Source organism: Oncorhynchus masou, chromosome 31 (genome assembly GCF_036934945.1).
Source record: "Oncorhynchus masou masou isolate Uvic2021 chromosome 31, UVic_Omas_1.1, whole genome shotgun sequence".
NCBI lineage: Eukaryota > Metazoa > Chordata > Actinopteri > Salmoniformes > Salmonidae > Oncorhynchus > Oncorhynchus masou.
Genome location: NC_088242.1, coordinates 48749958 through 48765400, shown reverse-complemented (window position 1 = coordinate 48765400; position 15443 = coordinate 48749958). Strand labels below are relative to the sequence as shown.

Here is a 15443-nt window from a genome sequence, read left to right as displayed (position 1 = left end):
CCATCTAATGAGCAGGTTTGCATGGGCGGGAGTTTCGACTTTCAATGTTGACATCGCCATGCAGTAAATTGGTTAATGGTGCAAGATAGAAATTGCTGTGCCATTTTCTGGTTGCAAAAATTCTAATAGCTTGCCATATGTGAAAAAACAAGCAATGCATAGTGTAGAGAATCATTGTACCATATAAACCACTGTAAAATATATTTTCAATAACCAGAAATATTGTATTTTCATCTGTTTGAAGCTGGTGTACAAAACCGTAAGTACCGAAACCCAGGAAGCATAAAAATAGAACACATAGAACAGATATACCACTTCATAGACTTGCTTTAAATGAGAAAGACAGATCTATAACTCACATTTCTATGTGAATTTAGTTGGGTCGCCCAAAATGTTATATATTGCAGCTTTAATATACCAATTACAAAAAAGTTTCAAATCTCTCTGCCAATAACATCAGGTTTTCAGTTTTCCCCTCCCACCATTCCCAGACTGTCCTTGCAAAATTCTTGTTTGAGAAATATTTTTTTTGCTATTTTTAATGGAAATCTATTACAGTAAGGTACAAAATTGTTACCCAGAAACGGGTATAAAAACAGCTGCTTTGGGCCTTTAAGATGTTCAATACCGCAGGTCATAGCAACTGTATACAATTAGCTTTCCATTAAGAACCAATAAGATTGCCATCTCTTCACAGAACATAATTGTTACATTTTTCATCTTTATGTCAACAAATCTCTTTTTAATTACATCACAGAAAAGTCAAAGCCAAAAAAGTGAACAAACTTGATAGTTTGATATAGAAGTTTTGTAATATAAGGTGAGACTTTGTATACCATTGATTTGCATTGTTAAAAGTGTAGTTGTGGACCTACAGTATGTGTATCATTCAGGGTGAGGGACATATGGGAGACAGCGCTCTTTCACACAAAGCAGACACATGAACAGCCGACAAAACGTTTTTTAAAATCTTCATTAATCAAGTAAAGCCAGGAGGACCATTCAGATAGTTTGTTTCTTTTTCACCTGCCAGGCAATTTTACTTTCTTCTAATCAGTAAGACAGTTGTAGCAGTTTTCATACATGCAGTAAACAGTTTGCTTGGAGTCGCACTCAGGACTCGCTGCACAGCTCAAAAAACAACCAATCGGGGCACTCGCTACTCAGAGGTCTAACAATATAATAACCCTACAAAGCGATTCAAATGTAAATAGCTAAGCATTATGGGTTTTAAAAATAAAAGTTATACTGTGCAGGGCATTTATTTTTCTTGTCTGTAAGCACCAGACGTGGTCAGGGGGGCTTTAGTGAAATGATATGCTAAGGACACTCTGCCTGTCACAATAGGCCAGGCACACCCCTGAAGACATTACAGTACAAAACTCGATCTAAATGGTAATCGATAATTCAAGTTTATTTTTTTTATCCATTTCCTGGTTCAGCACGGGGCTGATTGAGATTAAAATCAAAAGCTCTCTCACCCCGACGTACCCCAAGTGACAAACCACACCATTAGGGCAAAGTAACTTTGACTAAGAGATGCTACATATACAAGCCTTCTGGCCCACCCACACACGGTTATAGGCAAAAGGCAAACTTGCTCTCCTGTTTTTCCGCTGCAGAATGTCTACATTTTGCAGAGCCAATAAACATACACCACCCCCACACACACTTACAACTGCACACACATACACAGAGACAAGCATACACACACGGAACAGCTCCACCTCAGTGCTTCCTAAGCACTGGGTGTGTTTGTGCTGGGGATTTAACTGAAAAGAAGCTCAGTGAAGACCCTCCCCCTGTTGACAGACAGATACAGCTGAGCCAATCCAGCTAGCCCCCTGCCTGCTCCTCCACAGTCTTTGTGGGAAGGGTCACTGGGCGTAACAAGTCAACAGTCAGGTTTGTTTCACTGAATCCTAGTGGTAACTTCTCGGCTCTCACGGTGTCCCTGGAGCACCAGTGGTGAGTGCAGGAGAAAGGAGGCTCTGGGTCTGGTCTTGGTCTACATCACATATTTAGGGGGGGATGGTGGATGTTTGTGGGATGGGTGACCAGGGACCAGATGGTAAAGAAATCCTGACCAAGGCCTCACTGCACGCTTCTTGGCACTAAACCCAGTCACTGTAGTGCAACAGAAGAGGAATGATGGTGCTGCCTCTTAGCGTGACACAAGCCTGTCTAGAGAGCTGGCTAGCTCCCCAAACAGGTGTGCGAGTTAGTTCCCCCCAACACTCTTTCGCTTCCTCAATGCCGATTTGTCCATATTTCACAATACTTTTGTACCGATGGCGTTCCCTTTTTTCTTCAGAAACGATGCAGCATGATTGAAAACATGCAGTAGAACAATACTACAGTATCAATACAGTCAGAAATGATTGACTAGACATTGAAACATCACATCCACCATTTTGTCCACTGTATCCTGTTTGAACATAAAGCAATAAGGGGCTTAGACTTGTACCATCAAATCAGATGCTCTGTACACTTGGGGACTCATAATATGACCATGATCCTTTTGGGGGGACCCCTCTGACATAATCTATAATGAAAGCAGGCAGCTGCAGATTCTCTCTTGAAAGGCATGGCTTTAGTCATGCCACACACATCATATCACGATTCATACAATGATAGGACTATTTTCCTGCTATGCATTATCATCACATTACAAATACACGTCCTATAACATGGTCCCAAAAAAAAGCGGATTCAAAATATAGCAAACACACTAATTCATGTCAAATTCAATCACATGGCACCAGAACACTACACTCTGTTTTTAGTTGTTCTTTACAATTACCCTTACATGGCACTTTGAATGGAGTAACCTTGTCTATCGGTCACGCCTATGCGAAGAGAAGGACTGAAAAAAACTCACAATTCAAGTAAAAGCCCTTTCTGACATGGAATGATCATACAGATAAGGTCCATTTTAAGTGCAAATGTAAGTGCACACCAATGCAGAGGGGGTCACAATGCCACTGAAGCTGATTGGGTGGGGGGGGTGGGGGGGGGCTCATGTCCCTTCTGTTCGGGGCTGGAGACCACGCAGTGTCTGAGAACCCATTTATTGTGAGATAAGGCTTTGAGGAGAAGCGCACCTGTTAGACAGGGCCACACTGAGTTCCATTAGGGTTCCTGATACACCTTCTCATGGCCCAAAGCATCGTCACTAGCATCAGTTACCCACTGTCAGCTCTGGGGGATTCTCTCCCACTCCTGAGCAATAATGGTCAAATCACACTCTACCTGCTGTAAGGGTCACCTGGGTAACTATCTCTGCTGCTGCTGTTGTTATCGTTGCCGTTTGTGCCACTGCTGGGAGGGTAGGACCTGCGAGAGGAGGAGGAAGAGGAGAAGATCAGGGAGGAAGAGGGGCCTGGCTCAGAATTGTCCATTCGGCTGGCTACTTCAGACATGTTGTCGATGTCCATGGCCACTGAGAGCCCGGCCCCCGCACCTGTAGCATGGCTGGGGGGTTGTGGTTGGGAGACAAAGGGCAGCCCCCACACCGGGCCTGGTTCTGTGGGAGCGGACAAGTTCTCCAGGCTGAGAAGCAAGGTCTGGGAAGGCTGTGGCTGGGTGATAGTGAGGGGGCAGGCGGAGGAGGTGGAAATGGAGGCTGTAGAGTGGCCGGGGACAGGCAGGTTGGGGTCACTGTTGCTGGGCTGGCAGGCTGCGGCACCGGTCCGGGTCTGGGAGCCGCGGTGGATGCGATGGCTGACGATAATGTTGTTGCCGAAGCCGCCCATGGAGGCCATGGTGGTGCTCTGCTCCCGCTGGACCACCGCCGTCATGCCGCCCTCTGCGATGAGCCGGCGGATGCGCGCCAGGGCGTCCTCTCCCGGGGCATACTCTGGGGCCTCGCCTGGATAGAGAAGGGAGGAGTTCATTATCATATGAGCGATGATAATGAACTCTTTCAAGCTGCTGATTCATTTTTTTTATTGGTGACTTTGCCACACAATGTAATGACAACTTAATTGGCCCCGGGGAGGAAGTTAATGACTGGTCCTTTTAGCGAAACGAGACCCAGTCCAGCCTTCTACCCATATAACGGAGAATATACCTTTCACTGATTCCCTCCTCTGCAAAACCGACAATTGAACCACCCCTTCCAGAACATTTCACCATATACAGTATTTTTCCAAAGTGGGAATGAACTATATTTACCCTTTTTTTTTATCCTGATCTAGACAAAATACTCAAAAGAAAATTTGACACATTTTAAGAAATTAATAGAAATGTACTAAAATATATTTGTTGCCTAAATTAGTTCAGGAGTAAAACGTGGCTTAAAAAATCATATAATAAGTTGTAGACTCACTGTTATAATGACTACCCCTTCCTTACATACATCTGTAAGGTCCAGAGATGTTCACAAGTCTTTGAGGTAGAGTCCAAGTCAAGTCTTTTAGGGCCAAGTATAAGTCAAGTCTCAAGTCCCTTTTGGCAATGGCTTTCTACCTGCTGTAGGTTCGGTCTCCCTTGGTCATTAGTCCATACTTGTATGAAAGAAATCACATCAGGCACTATTTAAATCAAAATACATTTCCTTTTAAAATGTAGACAGTTTACATTAATAAAAGTAATTGTACTGGATATGAAAAAAATCTAACATAACATTTTAAAGTGCATGGTATTTTGTGGCAGACATTGTCTATATTTCACTTCACTGTGTCACACAAACAGAAAATCTGTCAGTGAGGGAAGATAAATAACAAATATTAATGTAAACCAAAATGACTGACAACTGCTCAACAACTACACTACTAAAGTGTCCTATATATTAAACATAATTACCTTTATCCCTAAAATATACTTACTGACCTGGACACTTAACAGATATACCATTTCCTGTAATAAGTAGCAAATGACATCCTGTGCCCTAAGACAGAGAACATTTCTGTTGCAGACAGGTTACATTTCAGAAAGATCAAGTTGTCAGCGTTCTTGCACTGAGCCTGGCACGATGAGGGCACATGATGAGGCCTCCATGACTAAACACTCTCTCCACTGGGGCACTGGTGGCAGGCACAGCCAACGCTGTCATTGCTACCTGCTTGAGCCTTGGAAAGACTTTGCATGGATTCTCCAAAAATGCAAGCAATCAACTTCATTTTCTACAGAATATACTTGAATGTAGCGAATAATCTCTGCTCTGACAGACGATTGTATGTTTCCTTTCTTCTTGCTGATCTTGTTGTGGTAGCCAGAGAACAGTCTGGAGGTTTTGGCAGGTGGTTGTTCTTCTTTTTCTTCACTACTTCTCTCCGTAACGGTGACTTTCCGTGCCACAGCCAAAACAAGGTCAGAAAAAAAGGAATTAAATTATGTATATGATCAATAAAATAACAGTATATATTATACACAAAAAAATATATATATTATTTGAATGCAAGTGACATGGTGAGACTGTACCTACCAATCAGACTTTCCTTCAATTCAGTGTTATCTTCATGTGGTATGAGGACATCATGATCAAGCCAGAACAGGCAGAAAGATGGGTCCAGCTGTGCAGTCATTATGTATATATTGTCACCAAATGGAAGTTTTGTTGCCTGTTCATCCAAGTGCTCCATTCTGACATTCACAACACCCCCTGGGATCGGCGTTTGAGTGACTGCTGCAATGCTTTTACTAGACTGACTAGGTGATGACTTGTGCTCAGGATACTCTGCAGATGATAGTTGATTGACGATACACAAGGAAGGGCCGCACTGAGAGTCACCACATTCTCCCCCTGAGTAAAGTCAGTGGCCTGGACAAAAGGGTCCAATAGCTGGCTCCATTCCCTTGGTGATGAGCAGAGCTCCTTGGGCCTCAAGTAGAGTATTGAGGCTTTGTTGATTCAGATTGGTGACTACTTTAACAAGCCGGAGGATAGAATTCCATCTGGTAGACACAGCAGCAGGGACACTACTATTGACTCCGAACTCAGCTTCAAATGCTTCTTTCAGACCACAGGTAGTATGTAGTAAGCTGCAAAGTTTAGTTACCTTAGCCAGCATACTGTGTATCATTTTGTTTCCTTTAGTCCATCTCTAATCACCAGTTGTAATGAATGGGCAAAGCAATGTAAGATCTGTTTCCTGCAGTTGGTTTGGATAGCTTCAACATCGGCATTGTACTCTTCACCACATTCTTCCCATAGGCTGGGGTTATCCAAATCGTCATGATCATTGCTTGCTTTAGGGAAAAAAACTGTATAGGGCTTTTTCTTACTTGCAGCGTTATCACATATGACATAATCTAACTTATGTTTTATACCAAAATTATCACATATTACTTCAAATTTATCACTGATTCTAAAGTAATACTGCAAAAAAACATAGCAAAGGAATACACTTTTTGACCTAAATGCAAAGCCTTATGTTTGTGGAAAATCCAACACAACACATCACTGAGTAACTGCATCCTTATTTTCAACTATGGTGGTGGCTGCATCATGGTATGGGTACGCCTGATAGGTTTTTCAGGATAAAAAGAAACTGACGGAGCTAAGCACAGGCAAAATCCCACAGAAAAAACCTTCAGCCTGCTTTACACCAGACACTGGGAGAGGAATTCACCTTTCAGCAGGACAACAACCAAATATACACTGGAGCTGCTTACCAAGAAGACAGTGAATGTTTCTGAGTGGCCAAGTTACAGTTTTAACTTAAATCTGCTTGAACCCTTGGACTACAATGGTCGCGCCCCCATGTAAATCTAATTAACATAAAAAAATCCCCATCAAAGTCAGTCTGTTTAAGAGAGAGATGTATTTTTGCATGGGTTGCATCTCAATCCACCGCATCTGCCAATATCGCCCTCCGCATCTGCTATGAAAGGTGGCAGAGCTAGAGTTGTTTGTCAGACCATGAGATATCCCTAAATTCGGTCTACTCACGAAAACGCCTGTAGGATCCGAACGGATTGCCCGACAAACAACTCTATTGAAAGAGGAGACTCTGTTCTTCATTTTGCTCTAGGACACCCTACAGCCTCACAAGACTCGTCTGAAGTTGGTAGAGCCTCTTCTGCCAACTTCTTCTGTAGCGTCCGAACAGTTTGGGCTACACACTAATATGACCCCCTCTATGGAAAGTTGAGACTCTCACGAACATAAAGGTGTTCTCCGTTTTTCCCTAGGATGCCCATTTGACCAAGAACCCGATGGTTACTCTGACAGAGCTCCAGAGTTCCTCTGTGGAGATGGGAGAACCTTCCAGAAGGACAACCATCTCTGCAGCATTCCAAAAATCAGGCCTTTATGGTAAAGTGGCCAGACAGAAGCCACTAATCAGTAAAAGGTACATGACAGCCCACTTAGAGTTTGCCAAAAAGCACCTAAAGGACAGACCATAAGAAACAATATTCTCTGGTCTAATGAAACCAAACGTCACGTCTGGAGTGAACCTGGCACTATCCCTACGGTGAAGCAAGGTGGTGGCAGCATCATGCTGTGGGGATTTTTTCAGTGGCAGGGACTGGGAGACTAGTCAGGATCGAGGGGAAGATGAACGGTGCAAAGTACAGAGAGATCCTAGATTAAAACCCGCTCCAGAGCGCTCAGGCCCTCAGACTGGGGCAAAGGTTCACCTTCCAACAGGATAACGACCCTAAGCACACAGCCAAGACAATGTAGGAGTGGCTTCGGTCTGTGAATGTCCTTGTTTTTATTCATACATATGCAAAAATGTCTTTAAAAAATCTGTGTGGAAAAAGTCAAAGGGTCTGAATACTTTCAGAATACACTGTAAATCTTAAAAAATAAAATAAAAACACTTTTCTTCCACTTTGACATTACAGAACAGTTTGTGTAGACTGTTGACAAAAAATGACAAATACATTTTAATCCCACTTTGTAAATGTAACATAATTTCAAGGGGGGTGATGACTTTTCCCTGCTGTAAAAGCATTTCTCCTACCCTTCAATTGACTTTTGATGCCACCCTATCTGAAGATATAACTAGGGGAAAGACTGCTTTAAAACCATGTAAGAACATACAATAAGAGAGGTTGTTAGGCATTCTGAAAGGGAGAGTAGTAGGTGGGACTGGGGGGATTACCGGTGTTGGCTGTGGAGGTGCCGGCTTCTGTTGAAGAGTCCCCCATGGCACTGGCCTCGGTCCGGCTGGTTTGTGGCTGCTCCAGACCTCCCTGGGTCTCACGGCTTGTGGACGGGACCTCTTGACGGGCTTCTACTGAGATTAGTAGTGAGAGAGAAATCATTGATACACTAACATTTCTTCAACAAAACTAAATTGTAACACTAAACTGCACAGTAAATTATATGGGACAGAAATGTGTTGAAGGTTAACAGCTGTGTAAAATATTAAATAATACTTGTACTGCTGAATATTAATTGAAAGGCAATGTGTCATTGAGCATGGGTCTGATTGGATCTCAGTGTTTTGTTTTTACACAGGGAAACAATGAAAGTCTCCTCCTACCATAAGCAGCAGCGTGGGAGGTGCTGGGCCCAGAGAGGTCCATCTCTGTCTGCGTCTCGGCGTTCTGCAGCTGCACGATGGGCGTCTGAGTGCCCTGTGAGGTCACCGAGGGGGCGGGGTGTCGGGGCTGGAGGCCAATGGCGTTCATCAGACCCATGTCTCTGTCAAGTCTCCAGCTGGAGCGACTGGGGGCCCTTGGAGTGGGCAAATACAACAGAGAAGATTGATATGACGTGATGGATGGATACTCATTACACAGTATAGAGTTGCAAATTTCAGAAACTTCCCCAAAATCCCCCCCTTTTTTTAAGTTGAAGGATTTCTGGAAAACCTAGGAATTTTGGGAAAGTTTCTGTAATTTGACATAGTTCAGTGAACACAGTGAGCAGACCAGAGAGGACATGTAAGAGAAAGAGGTGACAACATCTCTTTGGTCCTAGACTCCTCACCCTGGTCGATCTGTACCGCGGGTCCTGCTGGTTCCACCACCGCTGTTGTTGACTGTGAATATGGGCTCGGTGCTCGCTTCGGCCGGGCTCTCTCCGTCACTCCGGTACAACCTGGAGAACAGACAGACAGCACGACATCATTATTCATTGGCACCGACGATGTCGTCATAATCAGATCTCTCTAATGAGGAGAAATTCCTTAACTTCTTATGGCTGGAGGGCAGTATTGAGTAGCTTGGATGAATAAGTTGCCCAAACTAAATGGCTTGCTCCTCAGTCTCAGTTGCTAATATATGCATATTATTATTAGTATTGGATAGAAAACACTAACGTTTCCAAAACAGAACTGATATTGCAGGCGAAACCCTGAGGAAAATCAAACCAGGAATTGGCTTCTATTTTGAAAACTCCATGTTCCATAACCTGCCTTTGCTCCATTTAAAGGGATATCAACCAGATTCCTTTTCCTACCGCTTCCTCAAGGTGTCAACAGTCTTTAGACATAGTTTAAGACTTTTATTTTGAAAAATGAGCGAGAGAATACATCGCTTCATTGTAAGGCCGGATGCCAGTAGCGTTTTGTATGCGTAACAGAGTTTGGGCAGCCATTGCCTTTCCCTCTCCGTCTGAAAAAGACAGTTGCGGTTGATATATTATCGATTATATATTTTAAACTTCTTATGGCTGCCATCCCGTTAACGGGATAATTGTCATCAACAACCACTGAATTCCATAGCGCCACAATCAAATAATATTACTAAAAATATTTATATTCATGAAATCACAAGTGCAATATAGCAAAACACAGCTTAGCCTTTTGTAAAGTAAAGCAATCCAAGCGTTTGTGTAAGTTTATCGATCGCTCGACAAAACATTATGTACACCTAGCATCAAGTAGCTTGGTCACGAAAATCAGAAAAGCAATCAAATTAATCGTTTACCTTTGATGATCTTTGGATGTTTTCACTCACGAGACTCCCAGTTACACAATAAATGTTCCTTTTGTTCCATAAAGATTCTTTTTATATCCAAAATACCTCAGTTTGTTTGGCGCGTTATGTTCATAAATCCACAGGAAAGAGGGGTCACGACAACGCAGACAAATTCCAAATAGTATCCGTAATGGCCACAGAAATATGTCAAACTTTTTTTATAATCAATCCTCAGGTTGCTTTTAATGTAATCATCACACACAATGACCTCTTTACAGACCAATAATTGACCCTCTCCAATCTGGAGGGTTCCTTTTTCTACTGGCTATTAGAATAATAACATCAGAGACCAAATTAATCCAAATGACTGCCAGCGTTGAAGGTGGTGGTAAGGACTGCCCTGAACTCAAGATACCGGGAATACACCTTTGCACTCAAAGTGTATTTTGATGGCAACAAAGCAAACAATTCACTCATACACCGTCCCGATAGGGTCCAGTCTATCAGGTATAAGCGTTACAATGGACAGACAGGAGCACTACTCACACGGGCCTGCAGATGACCAGGTCTCCTTTGTTGGTCCCGTAGGCCAGGCCCATCCCCGGGTCTGGAAGCCATCTGGCTGAATTGATGCTGACGTGTCGCCGCTGGTCCGGAGCCATGGGGTACACCACATTAAACACCATCTAAGGAACAAATAAAGACCACACACAAACAAACATAAACAAGCGTACAAGTCAAGAACAGATTTTGTCTTACTGGAAAGCAAGGGGTCATTGGAGAAATATTTATATATTGTTTTAAAGCAAATAAAATGTCTATGTTCCATCTGATCTAACCTTTTCATGCTGGTTTCGAATAATTGAATGAATTTATAATGTCTGTAATGGCCAGAAAGACAGTAATTTAAAAGCCATTGAAGAATGTATCAGTAGTTTTAAGGTGCTTCTACAGTGAATAGTAGGGCCGGGAATTGCCAGGAATCAACCTCACGATATGATCACAATACTTAGGTGCCGATTTGATATTTTTGCAATTCTCAAAATTGTATATTTTCTATATATTCAATTCTACAATTCTCGTCTGGTTCACCAACTACTTCTCTGATAGAGTTCATATTGTCAAATCGGAGGGCCTGTTGTCCGGGCCTCTGGCAGTCTATGGGGGTGCCACAGGGTTCAATTCTTGGGCCAACTGTCTTCTCTGTATACATCAATGATGTCGCTCTTGCTGCTGGTGAGTCTCTGATCCACCTCTACGCAGATGACACCATTCTGTATACTTCTGGCCCTTCTTTGGACACTGTGTTAACAACCCTCCAGACGAGCTTCAATGCCATACAACTCTCCTTCCGTGGCCTCCAACTATTCTTAAATGCAAGTAAAACTAAATGCATGCTATTCAACCGATCGCTGCCTGCACCTCCCCGCCTGTCCAGCATTACTACTCTGGACGGTTCTGACTTAGAATATGTGGACAACTACAAATACATAGGTGTCTGGTTAGACTGTAAACTCTCCTTCCAGACTCACATCAAACATCTCCAATCCAAAGTTAAATCTAGAATTGGCTTCCTATTCAGCAACAAAGCATCCTTCACTCATGCTGCCAAACATAGCCTCATAAAACTGACCATCCTACCGATCCTCGACTTTGGCAATGTCATTTACAAAATAGCCTCCAATACCCCACTCAATAAATTGGATAAAGTCTATCACAGTGCCATCCGTTTTGTCACCAAAGCCCCATATACTACCCATCACTGCGACCTGTACACACTCGTTGGCCTGGCCCTCGCTTCATACTCGTCGCCAAACCCACTGGCTCCACGTCATCTACAAGACCCTGCTAGGTAAAGTCCCCCTTTATCTCAGCTCGCTGGTCACCATAGCAGCACCCACCTGTAGCACACTCTCCAGCAGGTATATCTCTCTGGTCACCCCAAAACCAATTCTCCCTTTGGCCGCCTCTCCTTCCAGTTCTCTGCTTCCAGTGACGGGAACGAACTACAAAAATCTCTGAAACTGGAAACACTTATCTCCCTTACTAGCTTTAAGCTCACAGATTACTGCACCTGTACATAGCCCATCTATAATTTAGCCCAAACCTCTTCACCTACTGTATTTATATATTTTGCTCCTTTGCACCCCATTATTTATATTTCTACTTTGCACATTCTTCCACTGCAAATCTACCATTCCAGTGTTTTACTTGCTATATTGTATTTACTTCGCCAGCATAGCCTTATTTTGCCGTTACCTCCCTTATCTCACCTCATTTGCTCACATTGTATATAAACTTATTTTTCTACTGTATTATTGACTGTATGTTTGTTTTACTCCATGTGTAACTGTGTTGTTGTATGTGTCGAACTTCTTTGCTTTATCTTGGCCAGGTCGCAATTGTAAATTAGAATTTGCCTACCTGGTTAAATAAAGGTAAAATAAAATAAATAAACCTGGCACGGCTTCCGCCATCAAGGAGTGCAGATGGTTGAGGGAAAAAAGGACAGAACGTAGCCTGGCAAAGCAACCGGCTTATGACAGTGCCTGCACCGGCCTCAGTGAGACAGGCCTTTGTGTACTCTGTCTGTGGCAGACAGTGTGCATGCAGCATCGGATTCTACAGTCAGCAAACTCACAAGCCGTAGTAGAAATCATCATCATCTGATATGATCGACTAAAGTTTGTGTGTGTGCGTAATGTTCCTCTCAGGTGTGTCTGGAAGTAGAGATCTCTCGTTAGTCCATCCTCAACAGTCTGTCCAGAGGAAAGAAGGCTTCCGGTGACCTCATCCCCTGGACCGTGTCAGAGCAGGTATTGAGAATACAGGCCTGGAGCCATATGGCTTCCCACTGATAATCTCACACTATTGGCATTGATCAGTTCTAATGTTGTGCTCTCTCTGCAGTTCCAAGACCCCGAGTTTGGCAGTCTGTCTGGAGGCAGGGTGGAGCGCATCTCTGTCAACCCTGATTATCAGGGGGTAAGTTCTGTTTTTTCCCCCCGTATTTCATGGTTTGTCAGTTGTGCTTGTGCAGTGCAGCTCTCTAAACAGACATATTTTGGTTCTGACTTTCCAAAGCGATTGAGTTGTATGTAGGTGTGTTGACTATGTGGGGCTACAGTGTGATTTTGCCAATCAGGCCCTTATCATCTTCAGTACCAGTCATAAGTTGACACACCTACTCATTCAAGGGTTTTTATTTTTTACTAGTTTCTACATTGTAGAATAGTGGCGACATCACAACTATGAATGAACACATATGGTATCATGTAGTAAGCAAAAAAGTGTTAAACCAATCCAAATATATTTAAATTACAGGCCTCTCTCATTTTTTAAAGTGGGAGAACTTGCACAATTGGTGGCTGACTATTATTTGACTTTTTTGCCCAACTGTAACTACCTCATCTTTCACTGATATCATTATTGATATTGTTCTTGTACATACTGTATATGATTTGATTTATATTGACACTATTGTAGTAAAACGCCAAATGGATTTACCTCCTGGTCCTCTTCCCCTGTCTTACCCACCAAGGGTAGAGACAGAGATGACCTCGCCTACTGAAATACCGGATTGGGCATAGCCACCAGAAGACGACTCAAGCCAACCAACTATTGAGCCAGACTGGTGTCAGGAAGAATCACCCTCTGCCTCAAGTGACACCTCTGAATGGGAACAGCTGTTAGACTCATTGCTGATAGAGTAAGGGCACTGTCATAAACAGAGGCCCATATATGCACTGTAAGAAAAGTATTTCCTCATTATTTCTAGAGTAATAGGCTCTGTCATAAACAGAGGCCCATATATGCACTGTACGAAAAGTATTTCCTGTTGTAAGATATGTCACCACCCTCTCTGCTCTGAGGGAATGGGAGGAGCAGCGGATCGGGTGCAGAGAATCAAAAGGTATATAAAGAGACATTTGTCATTACTTTGGCGCTGACTTCTTGAATTCTGAATTCATTTAGACAACCATTTGACTTTGGGTAATTGCCACCTGACTCCAATCTCTTACAGATTCTAACTTGCTGGAACTTGGGCTCTTGCCGTTTAGCTATTGGACAGTAGTTTTGTCGTCAGAGTGCCTTTGGCCTGGCAGAATCAGGATGTAAAATATCTTAATTGATTGAGCTCCTCATCCCGGCTAGGTATTTCTCGCCACAGACACTGCGGTAGCTCAGCGGAGAATCTCTGATCTCTCCAGTCTAACTTGAATCTCTAAATTTAGTAAACCACCGACTCAAATTCAACCTCTCAGCCAGTAGAGGGGAGTCGCAACCTAACTAAATTCAAAAATAACTCTGACCGACTGAAACTCTGCTCCTGATCTCGTGGGTCTCCCCGTCATCTCTCAAAGGTAATTAAAGAACTATTATAAGCATTTAATATAGAGATAAGTGTTATCATTGTACCAGGCATTTTATAGAGCATTAAGGCATTTGCAGGTTTTTGATTAACGCTGTGTGTGACCGAGCAACAAATTGTGTATTTTGAAGTGTGTTTGATTGTAAAAGACAAAAAAGAGTGTTTTCAAAAATAAACGGTAGTCTTATTTTGTCTCGAGTAAAAGGTTCTCTCAAAGACAGTTAACGGCACGGGAGATAACAACTCTGACACTCCCCTCTACCGGGGATCAATGCTCTATGACAGAATGAGTTACCATTAAAAGACACGGAGGAAGGTGTGTCCAGTAGTGATTCATTTAATTGTCTTAACGATCTATCTAAGTTTTATTTTCCAAGCGATACATAGCCAATGGGCAGAGTAGTGAGACTAAGTTGACTAAAGGTCTTCACACTTTAAACTAGATACATCACAGAGGGGAAATACTCAACCACAGGGAAATCATATAGAGACTGGTAGGACTAGTGCTTAATAACAACTCAGGGATCAATTAGTGGTGAAACAAAGAGTCTAGAGGATAAACGTGGGGTTCACACATCCCAGCTAGAGCTAGACCGTTGAGAGTGACAAGGCAAAAGACCTCTCTACGCGGACAAAGTATCGACATAGAAGGAGAGGCAGGGCTACGCGAGCGGTCCTGGTTATACCGAGATAACCTGAAGTATCTATAGTGCCCTGTCCAATCCAGGGAACGGGACGCAAACCACCTCTAGCACCCCGCTGCCGGCCAAGGGGCGGGGCTGAAGGTTTCGTATCGCGACACTATCTATTACTGATATCGCTACTATTCAAGTAACCATTTGGCTGTACCATTTACACCATCTGTAAAGACCCATCCACTTAGCGAGATGTGGCCAGTTGGGTCAAGTACTTAAGTAAAAATACTTTCAAGTACTACTTAAGTCTTTTTTGGAGGTATCTGTACTTTACTATTTATATATTTGGCAACTTTGACTTCACTACATTTCAAAATAAAATAATGTACTTTTTAGTCCATACATTTTCCCTGACACCCAAAAGTACTCGTTACATTTTGACAGGAAAATTGTCCAATTCACACACTTATCAAGAAAACATCCCTGGTCATCCCTACTGCATCTGATCTGCATCACTAAACACAAATGCTTCGTTCGTAAATTGTGTTGGAGTGTGCCCCTGGCTATCCGTCAATAAAAAATTCAATTGTGCCGTCTGGTTTGCTAATATAAGG

At 42.9% G+C, this 15443-nt stretch overlaps 1 pseudogene; it reads right to left on the bottom strand.

Annotated features, from left to right (window-relative positions):
- Positions 1 to 309: 309 nt before the first annotated feature.
- The window catches only part of LOC135524045 (activating molecule in BECN1-regulated autophagy protein 1B-like), a 36348-nt pseudogene continuing 21214 nt past the window's right edge, over positions 310 to 15443 (bottom strand).